Source organism: Sciurus carolinensis, chromosome 6, assembly GCF_902686445.1.
Source record: "Sciurus carolinensis chromosome 6, mSciCar1.2, whole genome shotgun sequence".
NCBI classification, from domain to species: Eukaryota; Metazoa; Chordata; class Mammalia; order Rodentia; family Sciuridae; genus Sciurus; species Sciurus carolinensis.
In genome coordinates, this window is record NC_062218.1 from 76,233,518 (window position 1) to 76,244,215 (window position 10,698).

Below are 10,698 nucleotides of genomic sequence, written 5' to 3' on the forward strand. Positions count from 1 at the left end.
TAAAAATATATTTGCCAGGGAAGAGCTATAAGGAGTAGGGATGATTTAAGTTTAAGCTTCCTGAGACTTCACTGCCTTCAGAATTCCATGTTTCAAAGTTCCTTTTATTTTAGAGTCAGAAAACAGATTAGGTGATAGCTAAATCTTAAAATCACCTATTTTATCTATTACCTTGTGAATTCACATGGATAACAAGCAATTGGTTGTATAGTTGTTACTTTTGTAACATAAACATCTTTTTAAAATTCATATAGAAACTGCCTAAATCAATACATTGCAGTGAAAAGTCAAGGCACCTTAAAATTCCTGCTCAAATGGTCATTTTTTTTTTTTTTTTTTTTTTGGTCATAATGGTTTTAAAACATTTTTTTTTTTTAGTTGTCACTGGACCTTTATTTTATTTACTTATGTGGTCCTGAGGATTGAACCCAGTACCTCACACATGCTAGGCAATTGTTCTACCACTGAGCTACAACCCCAAGCCATAATGTTTTTATAGTCATGTAAAAATTTCAAATTATTTCACTGTAAAGAATCTGGTACAAAGGACTTTAATGCTTTGTTATATTGGACTTGAAATATATATGAAGGCTTTTATGGACAGGAGAGTACACATGTCAAAAAGATGCACACTGCAAAATATCCAAAGTGAGCAACGAAATTAAATTTTTAATAATTTACATATGAAATAACACATTTAGTTCTGATCTTTACAAAGTAGGAATACAGTTTTGGTCAATAACCAAAATAATTTTGTAAGGTGTGAGTTAAAAAGAAATTGGAAGCTATAGTAGATATCATTTGATTTAGTAGTTGTAATGTCCAAATCATATCTTTTACACTCTTAGAAATAAGGAGTATTTTTGCATTCTCTGGTGGGCCACTGGAATAGAGATAAATCTTTTAGCTTTAATTTGATTTTTTTTGTTATTATTATTTTGATCTGTTTTCACAAAACAGTGTAAACCCTCAGAAAAGTAAATATCAGAAGAAACTCCACTGAGTCCTCTTCCCTCTCTTGGGTGTTTTTGCAAATTAATGAAGAAGGAGAGACAAAATTTTTCACATGTAGACAAATGGCCAATGGGAGATGTTGCAGGGGAAGGACTGATTGTAAAATAGAGGCATGATCCTTAGGAGGACACCATGGTTTGAATGTGTCCTCCCAAACTTTATGTGTTAGAACCTTTGTTCCTCAATATGGCAGTGTTGGGAGATGGGGCCTAACAGGGATGCTTGGGTAATGGGATTGGAGCCTGCATGAAAGGATTAGTGCCTTTCTCAAATGAGTAACTTCTCTGTCTTGAGGCCCTGTGGACTGAAATAGTTGCCATCAGAACAGGTTATTATAAATTAAGATGGTCCCTCATGTTTTACCCCTTTTGTACAAACTGCTTACCCTTCCATTTTCTGTCATGAGTAGCATGAGCTCATCACTGTATGTGGTCACCTGTTCTTGAACTTTACAGACTCCAGAATTCTGAGCTAAAATAAACCTCTTTTCTTTATAAATTTCCAAGTTTCAGGCATTTTATTATAGTAATGGAAAACAAGTTAAGAGGATAATATGGAAAAGAACAAAAGATTATCCATTTTTTTCTTTCTAGCATTAACCTTTCTCATTTTTACAACCTCTGTGATTTTGTGTTCTAATCACATCACTTCTTCCACCCCCATACTGGGGATTGAACCCAGAACCTTGCATGTCAGACAAGTGCTTTAACACTGGGCTATATTCCCAGTTCTTCTTATTTTATTTTGAGACAGGTTCTACTAAGCTGCCCAAGCTGTCCTTGAACTTGCAATCCTCCTGCCTCAACCTCCTGAGTTCCTGGAGTTACAGGTACACATTACTAGGCTCAGCTCACATCACTTTTTTCTGTCTGACTGTGGTAATTCTTGGCTTTATTTTATAAGTGTCTTTGTTGTCCTATGTTCATTTTCACATAATTCAAGTTATTAAAAGTGGTGGTGCATGTCTAGCCACTCAGGAGTCTGAGGCAGGCAGATTGCAAATTCAAGACCAGCTTCAGCAACTTAGTGATATCCTAAGCAACTTAGCAAAACCCTGTCTCAAAATAAAAATATAAAGGGCTGGGATGTGGCTCAGTAGTTAAGTGCCTCTGGATCTGATACCAGAAACAACAACAACACAAAAACAAAAACATTTACCGTTACTTCAAATTAAATAATGGAATTAAATGTTGACTACTGGGTAGGAATGAACTACTTAAATTCACCAAAACAGGAAGACCTATCGGGAGAGTAATATTAAGGCAAAGAGTAAGAGAGCTGTGAAATAAATAAAAATATTTATTATTTTTATTAGTGAAAAGTGAAAGTGGGGACAGAGAAGGGTGAGAAAAGAGTTGTGGAGGGTAGACCATCTAGAGGCATCTCAGGGTCAGGCTCATGTCAACAAGTGGAAATGGGGCAGGCTTGTCTTGTAATCAGAGGAAGAAGAGGAAGTCTAGAAGATTTTTAGGGGATTGATAAACTTGGCTGATTACAGAGGATGGGAGGATGGAAAGGGGGTTGTGGTTGGGGGATGAAGCAGGGTTTTTTTTCCCCCCACTAGAAATGTATAAGACATGAATATGTTGGCCAAGAAGTTCAAACTGGGATATTGTATGCTGATTGAGGAATGTAAGTGTATTAGAGAGGGGGGGATATTATCATCATTGTAACAACCAGAATAATAGCATATTTTTTGTTTTTTAATTTTTACTTATTTTGATTCATTGTATACAAATGGGATACAAATGTTTTTTCTCTGGTTGTAGTATATTTATATAATAAGCACTCTTCTTTTTATTCACTATCTTACTTAGTTCTCTTAACTAAGTGAGAGAACCGGTGCTGCTGGGATTGGAACCTGGGCTTTTGATCACTAGATTGTCCTGCAGGAGAGTAGGCTTTTTATTTTAATCGATAAGATGTTACCTTCTGCACGAAGTCTTCTGTACCCTCTGCCTCTCACTTAGTTTGGATTATGTTTCTCCTCTGGGTTTGTAGCATCTTTTAAAATCCTATTCCATAACAGGTTTTTAGATGTAGTGTGCACATTTATTATCTCTTCAAAATAATCCAAGCTTCTCAAGGGCACTTTCCATGTCTTATCTAGTACAGAGTATTAATCATTTTTACAGGCTTAGTACTTAGCACGGTGCATGGTACATAATACATACTCAATAAATGTTTATGTGATAGATTGATAATAGGTTGTTATCTTTGAGCAATTTTCCACTGTAAGATTGTAGAATCTTATGGGTAGTTCTTCTAGTAACTGTATGAAACCACATGGGACTGATAAATTAAAAGTAAGTTCAAATCATCATTTTAAAAAATGAATTCTTATTGCCAGTGTGACTACTGTGATATAGTGTCCAAATTCAATTAAAGTAAATAAGGAGTTCTTGCTTTGCTAATGTAAAGTTTGTGTAGTTAAGAGGCAGATATGATATTAAAAACATATTTTCTTTCAGCATTTTTTCTGCTTATATTGGAATATTATTTAAAGCTGTTGAACAAGGGTCTTTTAACCCACTGTTACCTGGACTTTGGGAAAAAATACAGTTGCGCGCCGTGGCAGAGAGCAAAATACCTGAGGGGAAGCTACATGGAATTTGCAATATTGCTTACCTGTATTTTAAACATACTTAGAATGTAGCTGACATTTCAAGTACTCTGAACAGATTTGCAACTGTTTAACAGAAAGGTTTATTTCAAAAGTCTTGATTATATTTTATTTGATAAACATATTTAGATTATGGATAAATGGTCCTCTTAGAAATTAAAATTACTAAAATGTTTCAATGTAGAAGTTCTTCTTAGTTCAGTTATCAGATATATAAAACACTGGTTGCTAGAAATATACACTATTTAAAAATGTGCATTTTTAAATGTTCAACAATACTTTTTAAAGTAATGAAATAATCGGGTGGAATTGCCAGATGCTGGTGCGTGACTAGGTGGACAGTGGCTATAGGGAGGCATGTTAACTGGACACATATTGTAGTGGAAGGAAGAAGAATCAAGGATGACCCTGGATTTCTGGCTTAGGTGACAGAGATCTATTCAGGTCCTTGACAGATTGCATGATGCTCACTCGCATTGGGGAAAACCATCTGCTTTACCAAGTCCACCAATTCACATGCTAATTGCTTCTAGAAACACCCCTACAGACACAGTGAGAAATCATGTTTAACTAACTGTCTGGGCATCTTGTGGCCCTGTTAAGATGACATGTAAAATTAACTATCAAAGCATCTATTTCATGAAAAAATTAACTCCTTCCAAAATGCCTAGAATGGCATTAATTCCTTACCATTCTTGAGAGAGCTGAGGAAATAGTCACCGTGTTCTGTGGTACAGTTGAGAAAGGCTGAATGATTAGATTTTGATAGGAATATCTCGAAAGCATTGCTGTTTTCTTATTGAATTCTGTTAGGTGACACACAATTTTTATTTATCCCATTACTTATGGTCACTTGATTAAGGATGTGTATGTCTGTTAGGATTTTCTTATTATTTTTTTTTTTTTTCTTTCTCCTTTGGTAATTAGGGAAGTGTTTTGTGGCAAGTTTCTTTGAAGCTTTGCAAGTATCTCATTTCTCATCAAACTGTCCGTGTGTGTGTGTGTGTGTGTGTGTGTGTATTATATTGATTAATATGGACCTTGATTCATTACTATATTTATCTGGATGCTATATTTATCCCCAAGTTAGCTCATGGAAGCCTCTTTAAGATGGATTATGTGTTCTCTTGTTGTGTCTCCATCATATTTTGACTACTTTCTTATTTTTTAGCACACATGATATTAACAAGCTCATTATGTGCTTTCCCTGCTCAAGTCCAAGCAGCTGGCATTTGGAATATGGTATTTCAAGTCTATCTCAGTGGACAGAGCTCTGTTATATATGCATGTTCATATGAATGTGTATACACATATTTCCAGATCTGCCTATTAATAAAATCATGAGTCTATACTAATACCATCAATTGTAATCTAGTTCCTCAGGGTTGATCATTTCAAAGTTACTGTCCTTGTAGGTAGAGAGATGGAACAATAAAAACATCTGATTAATTAACATTGGGTTACTTCAGGTTCTACCTTTTTGAAGGATTTGTTTTTCCTTTTTCTTTTTTTCACAGTACTGGGTATTGAAATCAGGGATGCTCTACCACTGAGCTACATCCCCACCCTTTTTATTTTTAATTTTGAGACACAGTCTAAGTTGACCAGGACGACCTCAACTCTGCCATCCTCCTGCCTCAGAATAGCTGGGATTACAGACATGTATTGATGTATCTGGTTTGGGGTAAGAATTGAACTTTATTGCTATGGCAGCTGAAATTGTCCTGGTTAGGAAATTTGGCTATTACCTCTCTAGTCCTGAATTCTTTAGAAGGTCAGATAAACAGCTTAGTTTCAGCTTGATGATATCCAACTTTACATTTTTAGTCTTAAAAAGATTTTTTTTTTTTTTTTTTTTAGATTTTAGAAGTTGTGTGAAATACATATAACATGAAATTTACTGTTTAACCACTGTAAGTATATAATTCAGGAGCATTAAGTACATTCAAGTATGATGTGGAACTTTGTCATGAGTGACTCCCTTTTGATTTTTAGCTTGCTCTGTTAAGAAGTGTCGATCAACTCAAACTCAGACGCTAGAAAAGTAAAAGAACTTTATTTAGAGGTCTTAGGAATTTCAATTTAGGAGACAAAAGTTCAGATTCCTCTGAATCAATATTCTGAAGGAGGTAGAGGAAATGGGAGCTTATACAGGTAAAAAGTTGCTAATCATTAAAAGTTAATTAAAATTGGTTAAAGAGAAACTCCTGTTGAAGTTGAAAATGAATGCAAGGGTGGCTTGACAGGGGCTACATGTCTGATAGAAGATAGAGAAAACAAAAATAAACCGAGTGGAAATGTCCAGAAAACAAGAGTCTGATAAAGCCTTGTTTATGCATTTGGAGTCTCTGAGCACAGTGTAGTTTTCTGGTTGTTCCAGTCATTCCAGATGCCTTTAGTCAAAGGGAGAAAGTGACCAAAGTTCACATTCCAGGCAGCAGTTTGAGCCCTGTGTAAGTCCCATTCCTTTAATGGCCTCCTGGCTTCATTTTGAAAAGCTCTTTCAGTGTTGCTTTCATAATACTTTTCCTTTTAATTTCACAGAAGCTTAGTCCATAATAATGGTTTCCAATAGTTTTTATTTAACAGTTGTAGACAGACAAATAAATTTATTTGTTTATTTATTTTTCATTTTTATGTGGTCCTGAGGATCAAATCCAGTGCCTCATGCATGCGGCAAGTACTCTACCACTGAGCCACAACCCCAGCCCGTGTAGTGAATTTTTATCTTATGGTCTTTATTTTCTCTATTCAACTATTGCGGAGGAGGGATCTAGTTGGGAGTTGTTTTTTTTATTTTTTGGTGCCAGGGATTGAACTCAGGGGTGCTTAAACACTGAGCCCACATTCCCAGGCCTTTTTTGTATTTTATTTAGAGACAGGGTCTCACTGAGTTGCTTGGTGCATCACTGCTGCTGAGGCTGGCTTTGAAATTGCCATCTTCCTGCCTCAGCCTTCCCAGCCACTGGGATTACAGGATTACTGCTCTCTTCAAATCTCCAACTAGAGAAAAGAAAGAAAAGAAAGTTCTGAAATTACTTGGAGAATGAGAAAGTGAGGGTAAAAATAGAAAATTTTATGATAGATATGGAAGACCTAACTGGGAATAGAAACTGAAAATGAATTGAGACACCAACAGAATGATTTCTGCAGCAGCTGGCAGGCTTAGGTGTGGAGACAGCAGATTTCATCAGGTAAACAGTTAAAGCAGAAAGACGGGGATGAATAGAGAACATTGACTGGAGAGAGGTTGAGTGTTGAAGTGAATGGTTCCTTAAAATATTAGGAAAGTAAAGGAAGAGAGAGGGATCTAGAAGAACAGTAGATGAGTCCTTAATGGTTTCCAAGGTTCTTAAGTGGTTCGGTCTGCCAAAATCAGAAACCAACTCCCTCTAATTCTAGGGTGAAGGAGGTTGGGGAGGAACTTATTGTAAATGTTTTGTACCCCATAGATTTAAAAGTCAGGCTGAATAGTCATGCCTCAGAGATATAGGAAACATCATAGCTTTGGTGTTCAAGGTATTAGGACAGCTTAATTAGATCACTAATGGGAAAAATTGGCTCTATGGTTGTTCATTGTGTTACTGCTCAGGATTCAAATACTGAGAAGCAAGGTTAAATTTCAGATGGCTTTGCTTGTGCCCACCCCTTGACCAGGACATTGACAGGTCTACCAAGACTGTGAGATGGTGGTTGGGGATTTCAAGATGGCGGAATACAGAAGGTTGCTTTCCTGGCTGCGCTGTCGCATGAAACTGAGATGGTGGTTGGGTAGTTCATCAAAGGAAAACAGGTGCTCTTTGCAGAAAAAGAACAGAGGCTACACTGGCAAAACAAACATATGTTCAGCATTTGTGAATTTTATGTGCGAATATCAAACTTGTACAGATCAAAGACTGATTTGATAAGGAAAGGAAAACAGTGAATAAAATGCTAAATTTTATTTTAGTTTTTCTTAATTACAAAAATAATGCATGTACATTGTAAAAAACAATTAAAACTATTTCCCTGTCCAAATCTTGGGTAGTGATGTGTAATGATGTGTAGCGATGATCAAGATGTTGCTATACATGACAGCAGAATGGAAAAATAGGTAGAAAGTGATAGATTAATTTGAAAATCATTTTTATAACATTTTTCTGTAGCCCAACTTCTGTCATATACACTGTGAATATGAAAGTGAATACTGAGAGTTTGTTCTCTTGCTTAGAAATTAAAGTATAAAAGAGTGCATTAAAAACTTGAAGATCTAGCTGGGTGCCATGTTGCACACCAGTAATCCTTTCTTTCTTTCTTCCTCCCTCTTTCTTCTTCCTCCCTCTTTCTTCTTCCTTCCTTCCTTCCTTCCTTCCTTCCTCTTTCTTGTCTTCCCCCCTTCCCCTCCCTCCCCTCCCTTTCCTTCTCTTCCCTTTCTTTCCCATCCAGATCACTTTATCCTGAAATACATCTCCAATCCATTTTAAAATTGTTTTATTTTGAGACAGGGCCTTGCTAAATTGCTGAGGCTGGCCTTGGAGCTTTCAATCCTCCTTCCTCAGCAATCACCCTCCCTCAGCAATCCCAAGTCACTGGTATTTACAGTTGTGTGTGCCACCTCTTTCAGTTTAAAGAAAATTTCTAACTCCCATCTTCAAAAAACACCCTACCAGGTTGCTTTAGAAAGTCAATATTTCAGTGTAACCAGTTTTATTGAGTAGACTCCACTTGGTGGATATACAATAATGTTTATTTTTCTGCAATTACAATTCCCAATAGTGCTTTATAGACTCTCCCAAAACAATTTCTTGATTACATTCTATAATTTTCTCATTGCTCTCAGTTAAAAAAAAAAAAAAAAGCCAAACAAACTAATTTTACTCTACTGTAAAAAATCCAATCTCAGGTATTTTTCAAATATAATCCCTTCAGTACCCTCTACTAGGATCTAACTCTTTTGTCAGGGAGGAGGAATATTAAATAGAGATGTTGAGGTTGCTTGTTGAAGGTGAGGAATTTCCCTTCTCCAGAAACCTTTGCCTGGTTTTATTGCTGCTGGTGGTCTCCTTATAACTTTGTGCAATTTTTAGGGTTGTGAAGCTTCATATGGGTTCACTTTATCACCGAGGATGCCTGCAGACAGGGTTATTGATATCTCCCTTTGGTCCAAATATAGCCACCTTAAGAAGCAGCTCTTGGGTAACTCCAGGGCTTGACTTTTGTCTTCTCTTCTCTATCTTTCATATTGAGTGAAACAGGAAAGCCCTCTTCTTCCCAATCATAAATGTGTATCTTAGTCAGTTCAGGCTGCTATAAGAGAAAACTGTAGACTAGGGGGTTTAAACAACAAATGCTTATTTCTCACCATTCTGGAGCATGGGAATTCCAGGTTCCAGGTGTTAGTAGATCTGGTGGTTGCTGAGGGTACTCTTCCTGGTTTGCAGGGGGTCTTCTTTGTGTCCTCACATGAAAGCAGAAAGTAAGGGCAAACTCCTGCCCCTTCTTATTAAGGCATTAGTCCCTCTCATGCAGGCTCCACTTTCATAACATAATTACCTTCCCAGAACTCCAGCTCCTAAAATCATCACATTGGAGGTTAGGATTTCAACCTGAAAATTTTAGGGGAGAGGACACAAACAATTTAGTTCAATAATAATGAGAGAACCTAGAATGGACTGGAAGTTTCTTCTACTTCTTAAGCTCCACACAATATGATCTCTTTTTATTTAACTTTCCTGAGTTCTACTAGCTAACTTCCCTCAAAATTTCTGTAAAGCAGTATTAAGTTGTCAAGGTACTGTTAATTTTAGCAAAAGGGCTATCAATATTATCTTTTTGTTTGACTCCCTATTGTAACATGGCAGGTCAGAGTGGTGGAGAGGAGTTAGGCCTATTGTGAAATCACAGGTCACAAACAGCTCACTAACGATGTTTAACTATTTTTATCTGAAGACTTTTTGTATATAAACAGAATTGGGATGATTAAAAAATAAACGTTTCTCCTTAAGACTTTTGAAAGACATTCTTAAACTTAAGTTAGTGTTAAAATGTACTCCTTAATCTTAAGCCCCATAGTTCCCTAAACAGAGATTTGAATAAAAAAGAATTTTAGATTCTGGCTTAAATGTGAAGATGACTTTAAGCATTCCCAATGGCCAACAAGTGAAACGATGATCATTCCCAAAATAGTACTGACTACCAGCTTTCTCAGCTGACTTCCTTCTGAGTGACATTTTTGATACCCATATTCTTCTTGTTAAGAACTCAATAATGGACTGGGTTAATTAGAGATAAGTAATTTTACCTTACATCAATCATCCTTCTGTCAGAATAAATTAACCTTTTTAGCTCCTATTTTCTGGAATTCCCAGCCTCCGCAGACACTGTTCTCGAGGCATTCGGTAGCCTCATAAAATTTAAAACTCATTTGAACTTGGAAATACCCATTATTAATAGAATTATTAAACTTAATAATCACAGAGATTTACTCAGCTCACTGAAGATAAGCTTATTTCAGGCACTTACTTCATAGGTTTGCTTCTTCCTCATTGTATGATCTGGAGAAATTCCATTATCTCTCTTTTGACTTATGACATGGGGATATACATTTATATCTTCCTCAAATTATAGGAATAAAATGGGATAAAACCTATATTGGACTCTGCAGTGCACTGTGGAATGTTTGAGATCATTAGTATTGGAATTATTTTGAAACATGATCAGTCGGAAGATTTCACTTTTCCACTATTGATGTTAACTGATCCCTAATATCCCAGAATCCTTTCCCCTGGTCCCTCTGAATTCTTGCTGAGCCAGTCCATGGGAGATTTCATGACCCCCCAGTGCAAATAAACTGAGAGACTGGATGAATTGAGATAAATTTACTAACAGTACAACTAGCTCATCTGCTTCGTAAGGCAAAATAATATGGTGGATTTCATCAGAGGTAATTTGGGAAATATTCAAACATTTGGCTTTAATTAGAAAGGCAGGAAAATATATCAGAACTAGATTCCATTTGGGCAGGGTTTGTTTATTCTTTTAATCTTGAGTTAGAGCCAGAAATCTTCAGTTTTGACTCGTTT